This window comes from Oryctolagus cuniculus, chromosome 18 (genome assembly GCF_051225735.1).
Source record: "Oryctolagus cuniculus isolate XC-2025 breed Fujian yellow rabbit chromosome 18, ASM5122573v1, whole genome shotgun sequence".
Classification (NCBI taxonomy): Eukaryota; Metazoa; Chordata; class Mammalia; order Lagomorpha; family Leporidae; genus Oryctolagus; species Oryctolagus cuniculus.
Genome location: NC_142884.1, coordinates 63,323,594 through 63,340,164, shown reverse-complemented (window position 1 = coordinate 63,340,164; position 16,571 = coordinate 63,323,594). Strand labels below are relative to the sequence as shown.

The 16,571-nt window shown below is 46.4% G+C and overlaps 1 long non-coding RNA gene across 23 annotated transcripts in view; it reads right to left on the bottom strand.

Annotated features, from left to right (window-relative positions):
* The window catches only part of LOC138846800 (uncharacterized), a 773,267-nt gene extending 757,725 nt beyond the window's left edge, over nucleotides 1–15,542 (bottom strand). For 5 of the 23 annotated variants that reach the window (XR_016225366.1, XR_016225369.1, XR_016225375.1 and 2 more), the window contains exon 1: nucleotides 15,235–15,537. This is a non-coding gene — a long non-coding RNA (uncharacterized LOC138846800). Of the gene's footprint in view, nucleotides 1–15,234 lie in introns of all 23 variants that reach the window. The other 18 variants (XR_016225373.1, XR_016225371.1, XR_016225370.1 and 15 more) reach the window with 9 other exon arrangements.
* Nucleotides 15,543–16,571: the final 1,029 nt, after the last annotated feature.

Sequence of the window (16,571 nt, the reverse complement as noted above, 5' to 3'; positions counted from 1 at the left end):
GTGTAGCTAACTTTCCATGGAGAAGGGCCATGTGTCTGTTCAAGTGTATGCACACACACACACACACATGCACTCTCAGGCTTGTTTAAAACCTCCCTATGACAAAGCAAAGCACTTACCATTTATTACTTGTATTTAAACTTGCTTTCAAATACTTTAGTTCCTTATACTGGTATTTCACTGAACTGATCCTTTTAAGTGGCGAATCTCCCAAATATTTTTTATTTGTTGCTTTATTTTTAATGTCGCAGAAGCAGCAGGGGGCAATCTAACTTAGGAAACCTGCTGCGGAAGTGTTGAGGACTAAGCAGAGCTGCATTCCAGAGCTGCTGGAAAAAAAAAAATCTCCCCTTTGCTGCATACAAAATACAGCATAGAAGGAGAGAGGAAATAGACACTGGAGAGAACAAATCCCAGGCAGAGAAATAACAGGAGGTCAGGGTCTACCCTGGAATCGAGTACGATGAAACAAAATGAAATAAATATAAAATAAAATTTAAAAAATCCCACATAGCAGCTAAAAGAAATCCATGAAGGCAGAAGACATACTTGAGTTTCTGTTTTAACTTTGCCTGCAGGCACTTCTGAGCCCAAGTAACTGCAGATCTGGGATTAACAGGTGTTTATTGATTTCTTTGTGATTTCTCTTTTTTTTTTAATTCTTCCTTCTTTTTTCCTATGGTACTGGAACAGAAAGACATGTGTATTCCATATGTACCATTTTAGAAAATGAAAGGCCAGACAGTCAACAGATGGAGGGAGCAGGGATCTACTTCCCCAATACAGTTTAATGTCAATACCCCAACTGCTTTCTCTCTACCACTTTTTTAAAGATTTTTTTATTTGAAAGAGTTACATAGATAGAGAGGAAGAAAGGAAAAGAAAGGAAGAAAGCAAAGAGGGAGAGACAGGGACAACTAGAGATCATCCATCTATGGGTTCGCTCCGCAGATGGCTGTAAATGGCCAGGCCCAAGCCAGGAGCTTCTTCCACATCTCCCACATGGGTGCAGGGGCCCAAGAACCTGGGCCACCTTCCATTGCTTTCCCAGGCCATTAGCAGGGAGCTGGATGAGAAGCAGAGAAGTCGGGACTCAAACAAGTGCCCATGTGGGATGATGGTGCTGCAGATGGCAGCTTACCTTCTGCGCCACAACGCCAGCCCCTTCCCTCTACTATCTGAAGATGAGAGGCTCCCCAAGGTTCCCACAAAAATTGGAACGAACCCCAAAGTCTCCATGTTAGGACAGACCTCCATCCCCATCACAAAGCACCAACTTGGAGTTTCTTAGCTGAACACTTCTTTAAAAAAAAAAAAAAAACTGCCAATAAATATTTTATCATTCAACAGCTGTCAGTAACTTGTCTTCACTTTTGAAGTCTGAAAGAAAAAGGATAATTCGCTGGCCTCCAAAAACACTCATTTTTCAAGCCTTTGACTATAAAGTCAAGCTCCAAAATCATACATCCAGGTTGATTCAGTCTGACAAACCAACAAAGATTCACAAGACAAAGCTCTTTCTCCATGAGGAGTTATCAACCATTCATACTCTGTCTTATTGCTCTACAGGAGGCAGGGACTCATATGTAATGTCGACCGAACAGGGCCATGGACCAAAATTAGGTTCTCATTGTGTTAGTTTCCCCAGTTTTAGGAAGGGTGTCATCATGTCATCTGTCACACTGGGTTTCATTGGAATGGCAAAGCAAAGGACACACACACTCAACCAGGAACAAAGAGGAGAAATGAGAACTTCGACGACGTTCTGCAAAAGATGGAGAGGTGGGGCCCGTGCTGTGGTCTAGCGGGTAAAGCCGCCATCTGCAGTGCCAACATCCTACATGGGTGCCAGTTCAAATCCCAGCTGCTCCTCTTCCGATCCAGCTCTCTGCTATGGCCTAGGAAAGCAGTAGAAGATGGCCCAAGGCCCTGGGCCCCTGCACCCACGTGGGAGACCAGGAAGAAGCTCCTGGCTCCTGGCTTCGGATTGGCCCAGCTCTGGCCATTGCGGCCATTTGGGGAGTGAATCAGTGGATGGAAGACCTCTCTCTCTCTCTCTCTGCCCTTGCCTCTCTGTTAACTCCACCTTTCAAATAAGTAAAATCTTTTAAAAAAATAAAGAGAAGGGGAAGATAGGAGATGGATGGAACTTCCTGAAGCCCAGTCGCATGGCAAATGGACCTCAATGCGAGCGAGCCTGGTGACATGGAGAAGGGGCACCTGGGGTTAGCACAGGTAAAGCACACACAGAAGCAGAGGAGCCAAGAATACGAGCGGCCCTATGGAGTTCACAGGAAACCCCTCACTTCCAGGGGTGAGACAGACTTCTCTGCGATAAAGAACGTGCTTCAACATTCCTACATACGTCAGATGGCAAATCCGGACAGCAGCTCAACGGCAGGGAGGGCGCCCGGCCGACAGAGCCCCCGGCCCTGGAGAAGCACAGGGTCCTGCGTTCTTTAGCCATCACGGTCTCCCAAGGACCCAGACTTCCACCCCCCACCCCTGCAAAGGCTGCAGCAGCTGCAATCTGCAGATGCAGTTGAAACGCACACAGCCAGGGCAGGAGGCCCTTCCCCCTGTGGCAAGACCACATTTTCTATAGCAATAATCTTCTGTCCATAAAAGGAACAGGAGAAAGAGAGAGGACGACAGGGGACGGAGACAATCTCATTCAAGGGGAAAAGCCAGGGTCACACAAGCAGATTACACAAAGGCATGTGCAGGGCTCTTGTTGACGATTATCTTAAATGCTGGCAGAGGGTCTTTTTGTACCCGCCAGCTTGCATTTCAGAATTGGTGGAGAATGCTAGCACAATTGGGGAGCCAAAGAAAAGGCGACTTGTGCCACTGATTGGAACACACACACTCCTCTTAATCTGGTCGAGGTTTCTTAAAAAATATAAAAAGCCTCCTTTAAACTGTTCAGTCCCACTCCCATCTTCTGCGTCTACCAGCATGCTGGTGCCTTTGCACGTCTCCTAAGCTACCCAAGTTAACCAGTGCATGCACAGTATGAGGCATTTTTAAATGAGTTCGTCTTTATTGAATTATGATTTCCAGCAGACACCGATAACAAAATTCAAATTGCTCTGGCAGACGGGAATTTTTAGAATGCTGGGACATAACTGAGTTTTTAACAGAATCTCCCAAGAGCCACCCACCAAGTGTGTGTACTAACTGGGTACCGGATTGATGAAATACTTCAAATAGTTAATTAGATTTGCCAAGAAAAAAAAAATCAATCGTTAAGAGTCTACACTCTAGGAGATAGAGATGATAAAGAACTGTTATTGGCACACCCAGGGTGTAGTCAAAAGTGAAGCTTAACAAAATAAAGTTTTCAGATTTCCATCGCACTGTCTCTGCAGTGGGCACAATGCAATTAACAACACATCAAAAGGAGGGGAAAGCAACTTCTGCCCCCTGATTTTTTTCCCCCCTCAAGAATTTCTTTGGCCTGCTTAAAAGGCATTTTGCAAGCAAGGAAGAAAAGAGACGCTCAGATTCTATCGGGGTTGCATGGCCTGTGAACACCTGCAAGCTGACTTTGCTCTGTTTTGTTAACCATTTATTTTGTCTTTACTGGGTTTTCAAAGGGAAATGTGATAATCCCACTGTTCTTTCACTGCTCGACAGGATGTTTAATCTAATAAAGCCATTGCAAAGGAATGGATTAAAGCAACATGGAGCATTCGTAATTTGGGATCTGGAAAAGAATTTTAACGTGGAGGCACTGGGAGCTCAATCTTAAAAATGTTACCGGTCGGATGAAAGGGGAGTATCTAAGTAACATCTGCTTTTCTTCTCCAAGGGGGCTTCACACTGCTAGTGCCAGTGTGTGGCCAGGCCAAGACCCTCTGCTGGGACACCATTCACTGTGTCTTGGGGGACTGGACACCATCATTTAAGAACAAGAAACAAACTTCTGTCGCAATTGTCATTTGGTAGAAACACTCATGAATAGAAAGAGAACAGAAACCTAAAGCGAAAAGGGATTTTAAATGCAAATATTACAAGTTTTTCCACCAAAATTGAATACTGTCTTTCAATGAATCTGATAGAAATGACAAATGTCCTCTAAATTTAAAAGTGAGACCCATAGTTTCCAAAGGTGTTTTGCACTGGACCTATCCCCCTGCCTACAAAATGCTGTACTTCCCACACTTGACCTATGTTTTATTTATTAATAAGTTGCTAAAGTTTTTCAAATTTATTCATTTACTTGAGAGGCAGAAAGAGAGTTTCCATGCACCAATTCACTTCTCAAATACCCACAGCAACCGGAGCTGGGCCAGACCAAAGCCAGAACTCAATCTTGGTCTCCCACACCGGTAGCAGGAACCCAACCACTTTTCAGCCATTTCCTGCTTCCTCCTGGGGTGGGTAGGGAGTGAATCTAGAGGCTGGCACCATGGCCTAGCAGGTAAGGCCACCGGCTACAGTGCCAGCATCCCATATAGGTGCTCCACATCTGATCCAGCTCTCTGCTGTGGCCTGGGAAAGCAGTGGAAGATGGCCCAAGTTCTTGGGCCCCTGCACCCATGTGGAAAGACCCAGAGGAAGCTCCTGGCTCCTGCTCAGATCAGCACAGCTTGGCCACTGTGGCCAATTAGGGAGAGAACCAGTAGATGGAAGACCTCTCTCTCTCACTCTCTCTGCCTCTCTTCCTTTCTGTGTAACTCTGATTTTCAAGTAAACAAAACAAAAAACAAACAAACAAACAAAAAAACAGTGAATCTGGGTCTTTCACCCTGGCACTCTGCTGTAGGATATGCGGATGTCCTAAGTGGTAGTTTAAATACTTTTATTGACTAAGACTGCTACAGTGTCACTCAAGAGTATTACCTTATGGGACCAGCACTGTATATGCCATCATTGATCAAACCCTGTTAGGTAGCACATGACTGCATTTATTTTTTGCTGATGAGTCAATAGGAGAAAATGTTCCAAGACTAATAGCCTGTTCTATCACTTTCCTGACATTAGAAGAACTCATGGGAAGTACAAGAATAAGTAGTTTAAAGAAAAAAAAAAAAAAAAAAAAAACAAGCAACCCTAAAACTGGAGAGCCAGGCTCTATTAAGGAGAGAGATAGCGAGATAGCATCCTTTCCTTAGCTGAGGTATATGCTCTAACCACAGCGCTAACTACTGATCCTAAGCAGACTGCACTGGGTAGAGTGGTACTACTGATCCTAAGCAGACTGCACTGGGTAGAGTGGTCCACCAAGAGGTGGCACTCTGCATAGCCTGCTCCTGGTTCAGCTTCTGTGCAATCTAAAGAAAGAACTGGATCCTTTTTAACCACTTCTTAATATCGCTCTGCTCTCTTCCGGCTCCAGACCCTGGAGAAATAACTCTAAGCATGTATTACCTATTCTGTTAATTATTGTCCTTAATTAAATAACACCTTTAAGAAATACTTAACCACTGAGTATAGGTCTTGCCTCCTTAATTAGAACATAAGAACCTTAAGCATAATTCAACCAAAATAAATTAAGTGCCGATTGGGCTCAAAACATACGAAGAGAAATTTCTCTCTGGGCGGTTGGCACATTCAAGTTCAATAGGACAGATTTCTCAACTGTGCCCCATTGCAGTACTTTCTAGCTTATTTTTCTTAATTATATTTTAAGATTTACTTATTTGAAAGGCAGAGTAACACAGCAAGGGTGGTGGGGGTCGGGGAGGGTCAGGGACACAGAGACAGTCAAAGATCTTCCATCCACTGGTGCACTTCCCAAACAGCCACAATGGCCAGGGCTGGAGGTCTGGAATTCCACCCTGGTCTTGCGGGTAGCTGTAGGGGCCCAAAAACTCAGGCCATCTTCCACTGCGTTTCCAGGTGCCTTAGCAGGAAGCTGGATTGGAAATGGAGCAACCTGAACTTGAAAGGCACTCATATGGGATACCAGCTTTGCAGGCAGCAGTTCAATCCACTGCGCCCCAAAGCCAGCCCCTTTTTTTCTTGCGGACAGGATGCCCGATGTGATGGGCAGCCAAGGCTCACAGAGGATCCAGAAACAAGGGAACGGGATTTCTCTAGACACTGCTGGAATTCGAGAAACCTTGTGGGAATGTCTCACCCACACCACCACCGTTTTTGTTTTTCTGCTGTGAACAAAGCCACTTTTGCACTGTAACATGGAGGAATACAGTCCTCATCCTTCTGCCTCAAGTGCTCTTTGGGAAAAGGCTAGGAGGTTTGTCCTAGCGTGGGACCCCTGAAAGCAAGCCCTGAACACAGCTGGTTTCTTGGGAGGGAAGGTTGATACCCGGAAATGCAGATGAAGGGAGGAGGAGGATGAGCCAGGAAGAGAGAAACCCATCAAGGGTATTAACAAGGAGCCACTGTCCTGGGTGCCCGGGTGCCTGCGTCCACTCTGAGATGCCATGGGTATCAGAGCTGTCCATCCAAGAGAGGGGAGAGCAAGAGAACAACAACACTGACCCCCATTTCTCAGCAGTTTAGAGCCGTTCTTGACAGAGTTAAACCCCCACCTTTGGGCAGCCCCACACAGAGATGGAGAAAGCCCCCAGATGGAGCAGCAGAGTGACACGTGACGGGAAGCTGTCAGGAACACAGGAACTGGCCACAGTAGCCACAGTGGATTCATCTGGAAGTCAGGCACCCACGGCCAAGGTGCCAGCTGCACGTGCTCCATGCATCCGTCCGCCCCCCACTCCCCGCCACAGCTCCAGCCTCCGCTCACGGTCCCATCGGTGTCACTCTGCATCCCTCTTCTTGGATGCCTCCTCTCCCACTGGAGGATGATGAGGACCCTAAGGCACTGGGAGGCCGAGAAATGTGGCACAGCTTTCGTGCTTGATGGAGCTCGGGTTAGGGGTCATGAGCTCTGAAGCCCCCAACAGCCTCGGCTTTATGGCCATCATAAACAGGGATAAAGACACAATGAGAGTGAGCTGGACGGCTGCAAGGAGGCAGGAGTCAAGGCAGAGCGGGATGCGGGTCTTGCCAAAAGCATGCAGGGTTTTGGAGTGTCCGGGGAACTGCTGCTGACTCCATTCCATCAACTGGCCCCTCCTGAGTGCTGGGGCAGGCCAGAAATCATGCCACATAGTAGCAGCACAGCCCCTCACCGTTACTGCTCTGCAAGTACAGGGAAGCCAGGACGAAGCAGCAGCGGCAGCGCTTGTGAAAACAGAGTCCTCGCCAAGCCTGGGGTCTGTCCTTTCAAGTCCATTCCTCAGAACGGACCTTTGCAAACCTTAGCGAAGCCCACGGGAAACTGGAGTCCTAGGACGAATGCACTGTTAGCCAGTGCACCCCTTTATAAAGCTTTCATACCACTTCTAACTGCGCTGTGTCGCAAATATCTGAAGAACTTCCACGCCTTTGTTAACATGCAGGTAGTAGCTGGGTCAAATTTAAACTCTGGTGGCCCAACTACAGAGCCTACATTCTTTTTTCTTAAAGTATTTGTTTTGGAAGGCAGAGTTACAGAAAGAGGGAGAGACAGAGACATCTTCCATCTACTGGTTCATTCCCCAAATGCCCGTGACCGCCAGGGCTTGCAACTCCATCTGGGTCTCCCACATGCGTTTACTGTTCTCCCAGAAACATTAGCAGCTAACTGGATCAGAAACGGAGCAGCCGGGGAACAAACTGGCACCCACGTGGGAGGCTGGTGTTGCAGGAGGCAGCACAACACACTGTGCTTCAATGATAGCCTCAGGGGCTATATTCCTAATGATAATCCTACAGAATTTGATTACAACACAGCAAAGGGAGGGACCGGCCTTTGGGACAGCAGCTAAGAGGTCCAGATCCCACGTAGGAGTGCCCAGGTTTGGGTGCTACTCTACTTCCAGTTCCAGCTTCCTGCTATGGTGCACCCCGGGAGGCAGCAGTGATGATTCAAGGTGCACCCCTTCCAGCCATGTGGGAGACCTGGATTCAGCTCCCAGCTCCTGGCTGGCCCAGCGCTGCAGGGTATGGGGAGTGAACCAGTGGATGTCATCTGTCTCTGCTTCTCAGCTTCTCCAGTAAAAAAATTTAAAAATAATGAAGGTATCACACTAGATGAAGAGAATTTAAAGAGTATGTTGAGTAGTCAAAATGTGTGATGGAAGTCACTTTATGAATCATTTCTGGAGTAGGACAAACCACCTCCCTGTTTGCCATTTATCCCAGTGGCCAAGGCAAGTCATGGCTGAGACTAGAGGCAGGCCAGGATGAGACTCAAGGAGGCGAGAAGAAATCGGGAGGACTCTAGCGCAACTTCTAGATAAGGCCTATGAAGTGCTTGTGCATTACTTTAGTTTTGCTCTAGACGCTTCAAATAAGAACCACATTCCATGTCACCCACTGAATTGGATCAATCCCTTTCCAGTGTTACAATTCAGAGTACTTTCTTCCCAGGTCCCAGAAAGCAACTGTGTTGCAGAGTAACTGTACCGGGAATACAACGAGGACAAAGCTGGCAATATTTCTGCTGCTATTATTACTATGCCTAACATTTATTTAGCCTGCTCAGTGGGGCTGTGTATTTTTTTTAAGATTTCTTATTTTGAAAGTCAGAGTTACACAGAGAGAGGAGAGGCAGAGAGAAAGAGAGGTCTTCCATCCACTGGCTCACTCCCCAATTGGCCACAACGGCTGGCGCTGTGCCAATCCGAAGTCAGGAGCCAGGAGCTTCTTCCAGGTCTCCCACACGAGTGGAGGGGCCCAAGGACTTGGAACATCTTCCACTGCTTTCCCAGGCCATAGCAGAGAGCTAGATCAGAAGTGGAACAGCCAGGTCCCGAACCAGTGCCCACATGGGATCCCAGCGCTTCAGGCCAGGGTGTTAACCCACTGCGCCACAGCACCAGTGCCAGGGGCTGTGTATGTCTAAAGCCCTCAGGAATTGTGAGCCCAGGCTGATTCCAGGTCCCTCTCTCCACGGCATCAGGGAGGTTGCTTTCCAGGTGACTCTGCTCAGCTCCTTACATGTCTTCCACATTGCACTGCACACACGTCCACTCCCAGCTCACAAAAACCATCCAGCTCACACACGCTGGAAGTGACCTTCACACTGCTGTTAAGAGCCAGACGTAATCACTTTTTGTGACTCACAGCTTAGGACTTCCGAGAAGGGTGAAGCATGCCGAGGCAGCTTTGAGACAGGTGGACAATCTGTCTGGGTCTGGGAGAAGCAGCCAGGGTCTCAGGAAGCTGGGGTGACTCAGGTGCGCTGAGGCACATCTGTGTGTGACTTTGGCCAGGGCTGCCCCTCAACACTCCTGTTTGCTCATCTGAACAGTCCAGGTAATCAAGAACAGAAGCTGATACACCGCAGGCACCTATCCCAGCCCTGAAAAATCAGTAAGGTAGCCAATAGTGGGGACTACTGTATTTTACTCTGAGCAACTTATTGTCTCACATTTACTATTTCTCCAATTAAGAAACGTTATCCAATAGATGTCCCAAGAAATGTGAGAGTCATCAGACCAAAGATAAAGCCCCCACCCACATCTTCCCAGGCTGTGACAGAGAGTGACTGAGAGGGAGAAACACATCTTCCGTCTACTAGTTCTCTTCCCATATGCTCACAACAGCCAGAGCTGGGCCAGGCTGCAGCCAGAAGCCTGAAACTCCATCTGGATCTCCCACATGGGTGGCATGGGCCAAGGGCTTGGGCCCTCTTCCTCCACAGGTGTATTAGCAGGGAGCTGGATAGGAAGCAGAACAACCAGAACTCAAACCAGCCCTTGGACATTGAATGCCTATGTCGCAAGTGGTGGTTTAACCACTGCACCACAATGCCAGCCCTTCCCAGGCTGTTTCTGAGCCAAGTTGAATACCATATGGAAGTCTCCGGCCTCACCCTCAAGCCTGGGTTCCAACCTCCATCCAGCAGCTTCCCAGGCTACAGGAGTCTCTCTCCCTTGTTTCTCCCCCTCTTGCAAACTCCTATAGTGCATCCACTTTTAGAAAAGCAAAAACCAGGGAGAAAATTATTAGTATACACATACATGGCTTTTGCTTTCTGTCCCCAAACCCAACCCTGTCATAGGCAAAGGAGGATAACAGGGTCTGGCTACCACCCCCCAAGAGTGCAGTGTGAAGGCCCCAGACCACTGCCAATGCACAAGGATTTGTGAACACCACACACAGAGACACAAAATGCCTAAGTGAAACAATAACCCCCAATGTAACTGGATTTGGAGGAGGGGCCTTTAGGCTGACTGCATCACAAGCATGGCGTGTCCTGGATACAGACACAGGAGTGTGCTTCTTCTCAATAGTTCACTCTCTTTCTCCATCCCTGAACTGCTTCCTCCAGGTGAAGAATCCACAGATTCTATGCAAAACCATCAAGAGGGCCCTCACCAGACTCTGGTTCTGCCAGCACCTTGTTCTTGAACCTCCCAGGTCAAGAACAGTGAGGAATATGTGTTCACCTGTGCAACTCACACATCTAATAATCTGCCTTAATTGGGTTAAAAAATCCACAGTGATCTTTCAAATTTTATTATTGCTGGGGCTGGTGCTGTGGCGCAGCTGGTTAACACCCTGGCCTGAAGCACTGGCATCCCATATGGGTGCTGGTTTGAGTCCTGGCTGCTCCACTTCTGATCCAGCTCTCTGCTATGGCCTGGGAAAGTAGTGGAAGATGGCCCAAGTGCTTGGGCCCCTGCACCCACATGGGAGACCCAGAAGAAGCTCCTGGCTCTGGATCTGCCCACCTCCGGTCATTGTGGCCAACTGAGGAGTGAACCAGCAGATGGAAGATCTCTCTCTCTCTCTCTCTCTCTCTCTGCCTCTCCTTTCTCTGTGTAACTCTTTAAAAAAAATAAAGCTTTAAAAAAAATTTTATTATTTCCTTGACACGTCTGGGAGTAACATCATCCCCTGGGTTATCAGGAATCATTGAAATGTGCACGCCAAGCACCATAATGAGCAGATTTGTTGTAGAAAATTAACGCTTGCAGCAGAAGCACAGGACAAAGTCTGGAGCTGTAATTCTCAAAGTGAGATCCCCAGGCCACAGCAGCAGTACTACCTGGAAACTTGTGACACAGCTCTCTGCCTGCATCCAAGGTCTGCAGAGTTAGAAACTATCACACAAGCCCTCCAGTGGCACTGCTGCCCTCAAAGTGAGAACCAAGGAAGTAGAGGGAGGTAGGCCAGAGTCTGTACAGAAAGCCCCCAATTAAGACGTCTCTCTGTTCCCAACAACCTTTTAAGGTGACAATTTAGGTAGGCGTTTAGCCCAATGCTTAAGATATCCCAACCCCAGCCCCAGCGCCAACTCCAGCTTCCTGCTAATACAGACCCTGGGAGGCGGTAACAACGGCTTACGTTAGTGGTTTCCTGCCATCTATGTGGGAGACCTGGATTGAGTTCCAGGCTCTGTGTTGTAACCTGACACATCCCAGGATATTGTGGGCATTTGAGACGTAAAACAGTGGATAGAAACATGCATGTGCAGGCTTACTGCCTGTGTATACGCATCTCTCTCTTTGCCTCTCAAAATTTTTAAAAACCTGTCATGTCCCCGGAATTTAGAAGATCAAAAAATGACAGTGCATCCCACTGTAGAATCAAATACAGTAGAGAATGAGGGCACCGAGATGATCACTCCATCCCCCAGCTCCCTAGAGAGGCACGGTATTGGGGAAGGAGAGAATTATCAAAAGACAAGCTGCAGGAAACTGCTCTGCTCATGGCCCTTTTATGCAAAACCTTCTATCCTGACCTTTCCAGGAAATTTCTCCCAAATCGAGTTACTACAAATACGTGGTATGAGAGCAAAAATTATACAGATAGTTTTTTGGGGGAGTACTTTTTTCAACATACAGCTTAAATATATACATTTGTTTTTAAGTATTTGAGCATAACATCACACAGTACTTAACCAAATCCAGTTTTGCTTAGGGGATCAATCGTGTGAGTTTCCTATAATACTCACCCCGATTATATTTAGGTTGCACCTGAGAACATCAGGAGATAGGCGTGACACCTTACTGGGGGGAGCACAGGTGCAATCACAGAACAGATGAAGGATTAGTATCTCCAGGATCAGAGCCGTGCTGCAGGTTAAACTGTGGGTTGCAATGGGGGCATCCCATATAAAAGTGCCAGTTCAACTCCCAGCTACTTAGCTTCCCATCCAACTCTCTGCTAAATGCCCAAGAGCTTGTGCACCTACATGGATGACCCGGCCTGGTCCAACCATGGCCATTGTGATCATTTGGGGGATGAACCAGCAGATAGAGGACCTCTTTCTATCTCTGTAATTCTACCTTTCAAAGAAATAAAGTCTCTCTTCCTCTCTCTCTCTCTCGTGGCTGGATCCAGGTTTGGTAGAGCCTGAGGCTTACAGAATTTGTTAAGCTCTTTAAGAAAAAGAGCAAAATCATGAGTAAGAAATGTCCCCAGGACACTCCATACCATTTGAATAAAAGCTTTTTAAAAAAATTTATTTGAAAGTCATAGTTACACAGAGAGGGAACAAGAGGCAGAGAGAGAGAGAGAGAGGACTTCTATCCACTGGTTCATTCCCCAATTGGCCGCAATGGCCAGAGCTGTGCCAGTCTAAAGCCAGGAACCAAGAGCTTCTTCTGGGTTTCCCACATGGGTACAAGGGCCAAAGGACTTGGGCCATCTTCTACTGCTTTCCCAGGTCATAGTAGAGAGCTGGATAGGAAGTAGAACAGCTGGGACTCGAACCAGTGCCCATACTGGCACTTTACCTGCTATGCCACAGCACCAGCCCCTGAGTAAAAGCTTTTTAAGACACACAAGACATATAATACCATTTACCTCCTGTTCACTCTCAAGAAGTTACTTGAAGTTATGCTCCAAGAAACAAAACAGAGAAGCAAGATGAATGGAGACACAGGATCTAGAAACCAAGAATTTAAAACATATCCAAACAAAAAATTGAACACAAGTGTTCAGACACCATTCATCAGAATAGCCAAAATGTGGAAAAAACTGACATGTTCATCAGCTGATGAATGGGTAGCAATTCATCACTCCAGGTGGTGCATCCATACAACATTATCCAGCCACAAAAAGCCATGAAGTAGTGGTGTGTGTCACAACACAGATGAGCCTTGAGTACTTTACACCAGGTCTAAGAAACCAACCACAAAGATTATTACATGACTCCATGTGTGTGCAATGTAGAAGAGTCCAATCGACAGGAATAGTTGAGATGCAAAAGGGCAGGAGAGGGAGGACAGGGCACAGGGAGGATCACTGAAGGATATGGAGTTTCTCTCTAAGGCCATGAAGTATCTCCCAACTCCCTGTAGTGATGGTTGCACCTATGTGGGAATCAACTAGAAGTCACTGAACTGTGCACTTTAAATGACTGAATTATACGCTACGTGATATTTCTCAAAAACCCATTGGAAAGGTTCAAAGAAAAATTTCTCAGACTGACTCATTTTAGTAGAGTTTATTTGAGCAAAACAGAACTGATTGGCAAATCAGGCGGCTTCCAAAACCAGGGCAGGATCTGCAAACTCCAACCAACAATGCGATCAGACAGCATTTATAGGAAAACAACTCAATTGACCAAAGCCTAGTCAATCAACCAGTCAATTGGTTACAGCTCAACTAGTTAATTGTTCACAGCCTCATCAGCTATCTGGCTACCAGGCCTTCTGCATCCAGCTGTCTTTTATTTACTGGGATTAAACTCTGCAGCGTCTTGGTCTGATAGGCCCAGTGCAGGTGCTCAGGCCAAAGCCATGGCCACCTACAAAGTTTTGTAAAAAGAACGACACACACCAAGGCTAGGAGAGGCAGTAGCACAGCAAGGTGAACTGCAGCAGGCCACAAGGGAAATGTCACTGTCCCACCCCCACAACTCTGCTGCTGCCTTAACATTTGCAAACATACCACGATGTGGAGTCTGCCTGAGCCACACATTACTCTGCTCTCACCATGGCCTGCAGTCGAAGCAAACTCCTAAGTGTGTGCTGGAGTTTGCTGGCTAAGCAGCTGACCTGGGTTGGAACAAGCAAAAGGGTAAACCCAGGAGGGGCTGTCTGCCTCCCAGCTGCAACCCCTTCCCCAACATCACCCCCAAAATCACGTTGGCAGAACTCCTGGTGTGCCTGGCGTTGGCAGAACTCCTGGTGTGCCTGGCCACAGTCAAGTGGGCTTTGTGGCTCTGAAACAAACCTGGAGGATAGACCCAGTAACACGGACCCCAGAAAACTAGACACACAAAGTTGGTGATTATCTCCAGGAAACAAAGAAGTGACCTCAGAAAGGAGACAAAATTGTAGAAAATTACAGGGCTCGGTTGAAAACATTTATATTATCTAAAGAATATAAACATTAAGTATTAACTTCACCAAAATGATGGCCTAACAGTATTTGGGGAAGATAGAAAAGTGTGGATACGAGAAGAGGCAGCATATACTTCAAAAAGGCTAACATCTCTCATCTTGCTACGAAGTCAAGCAGAGTGTGTGAAGGAAGGGCCAACAGCAATGTATGTAGATGTCTTAGGAGAAAAATCTTAAACACAACAGCTACACGAGTTGGAAGCAGCTGCCTTCAAGAGGCAGAACTGGGGAAAGAGCGACAGAGCCAAAGAAATCTATAGTCCAAAACCTACTGAGCTATCCAGGCCCTTACCAACTATACTCATTATCCATTGGGAATCCTACCAGAAGCCGCAAATGGTGACCTTACTGGCATTTAGTTCAAAAAATAAATTACAAAGCATCCCATAATGATCACACACGAGATCACTAGAAGGACCGCTTTGCAAATATATCTCACAAGAAATCGCTTCTCCAATCTTGTTGCATATTATGGCAAATACTTTGGAGTGGTCAATCCACATAGCACAAAGCTGCTAAAATCAAACCGGCCGGCATAAACCGGCCACTTTTCAACTACTTCTGAGTATAAGTAACAGCCCTGGATATGTCTAAAGTTTGTCCTAGGAGTTGGCCACTACTAACTTCAATTGTGTGTCAGAGTATGAATCCCAATGGGTCATCCAAGGAAAAATAAATTGAAGCCCCTGACGACAGCTAACTGTCAGATTAAATTTCATAAATGCTCAATACTCCTTGCAAGTTTCAAAGAAAGCAAATATCCTTCACTGAAACTCAAAGGAGAAATTTCTCATCACAAGCAATGATTTTCTATCACTGTGCACAACCATGAATTTTCATAATGCTATCAATCCTTTAGGTGAGTCAGTGTTAAAGAACTTTTTGTCCTAGAAGGGGGGAAAATTCTCAGACTCACCTTTCTGCGCTCGTCTTTCCCTGCCAGACAAGGGGGTGACGCTGTTTCCTCCCATCTCCTGCTCTGAAGAGCTTACGCTCAACGTGAGAGTGCCTGGAAGAGCGCCCCTACGACCCTTCCTCCAGCTGACCACAATTAGAGGGACGTGGAGCCACGCACGAGGGTGACTCGGATCAGCAAATCCAGGCTGGATATGGGACAGATGAGAGCAAGCGCAATCAGCAGCTCCTGCTTTCTACCCTGTCGAGGGTGGAGAGAGAGGAGGAGCAGCAAACCTCTGCCGAGTGTGTTCACCAAGACCTGGTCCTGGTTAACCTGAGTTAGTTACAGTTTGGAAGTCACAGGATCAATGAGTTACTTGCAGCTGAAGCAATGAGACCATCATTTGGGTATTAAATTGAGAAGGCAGTGCTTATTCATTGCAAATAGGGTCAAATCCCAATTACCTTCAACGAACAGTTTCACACCCAATCCACGGCAGGCGTTTCGGGGATGCAAATGACTACTGGGAGAAATCCTGTGGCAGGCAGCTTTTCTGGCATGTTTCCAGTCAGAGACTCACGCTTTCTCAGGAGAGATGCTCCCACTTAGGCGTGCATCAGAATCGCCCAGGGTTTGCTACAGCACAGGTGATGGGGACCCCATCCCCCAAGCTTCTAAGGTGGGGTGGGATGATTTGCATGTCTAACAGTGATCCCACGTTATTCAGAGAAAAACACTTCGAGAAGCATTGCTTTAGATAAATATCTAGCATAGGAAAATAATTTTAATCTGGCTCTAATGAGCTTTCCAAGTAATGAAGTCACAGGAGTGATTTACCTTAATATCTTTTATAAGACAATTCAGAAATTTTCATTAGTGTAAGAATCACTGGCAAGACAGTTACCATTTGTCTTAAGTTGGATATTGTTTAAAATCCTCATTTTCAAATGGCACTTTGGTGAATTATTTTGAGAAAATTAGTTACCAGCATACATTTCTGCAAATGCACATACTCATATATCAGAGATCAAAACCAGAAAACCATGTTATTTAGAAACTGACATCTAACTATAAAAGGCATATTAATCATGATGGACACCAAGAATTTGGATTATGTCTGAGACTAGTGTAGCTGCTGCTACTTCCATAGCTGGCTGAATGATCATCTTTTCTCTTCCATAATGAAAAAAACTGTTATGATTATTCAAATATTGTACTTGGGCAATAATCACAGCACTCTCAAAGCTTGCAAACTGTGACATTTACATCCTAAATTAGTATTCAAGTCAAGTCTTTAAAGAAGTAAGTTATTTCTCTCTCTAATTACTATGTCTGTATTTAGCAAACTGCTCTCG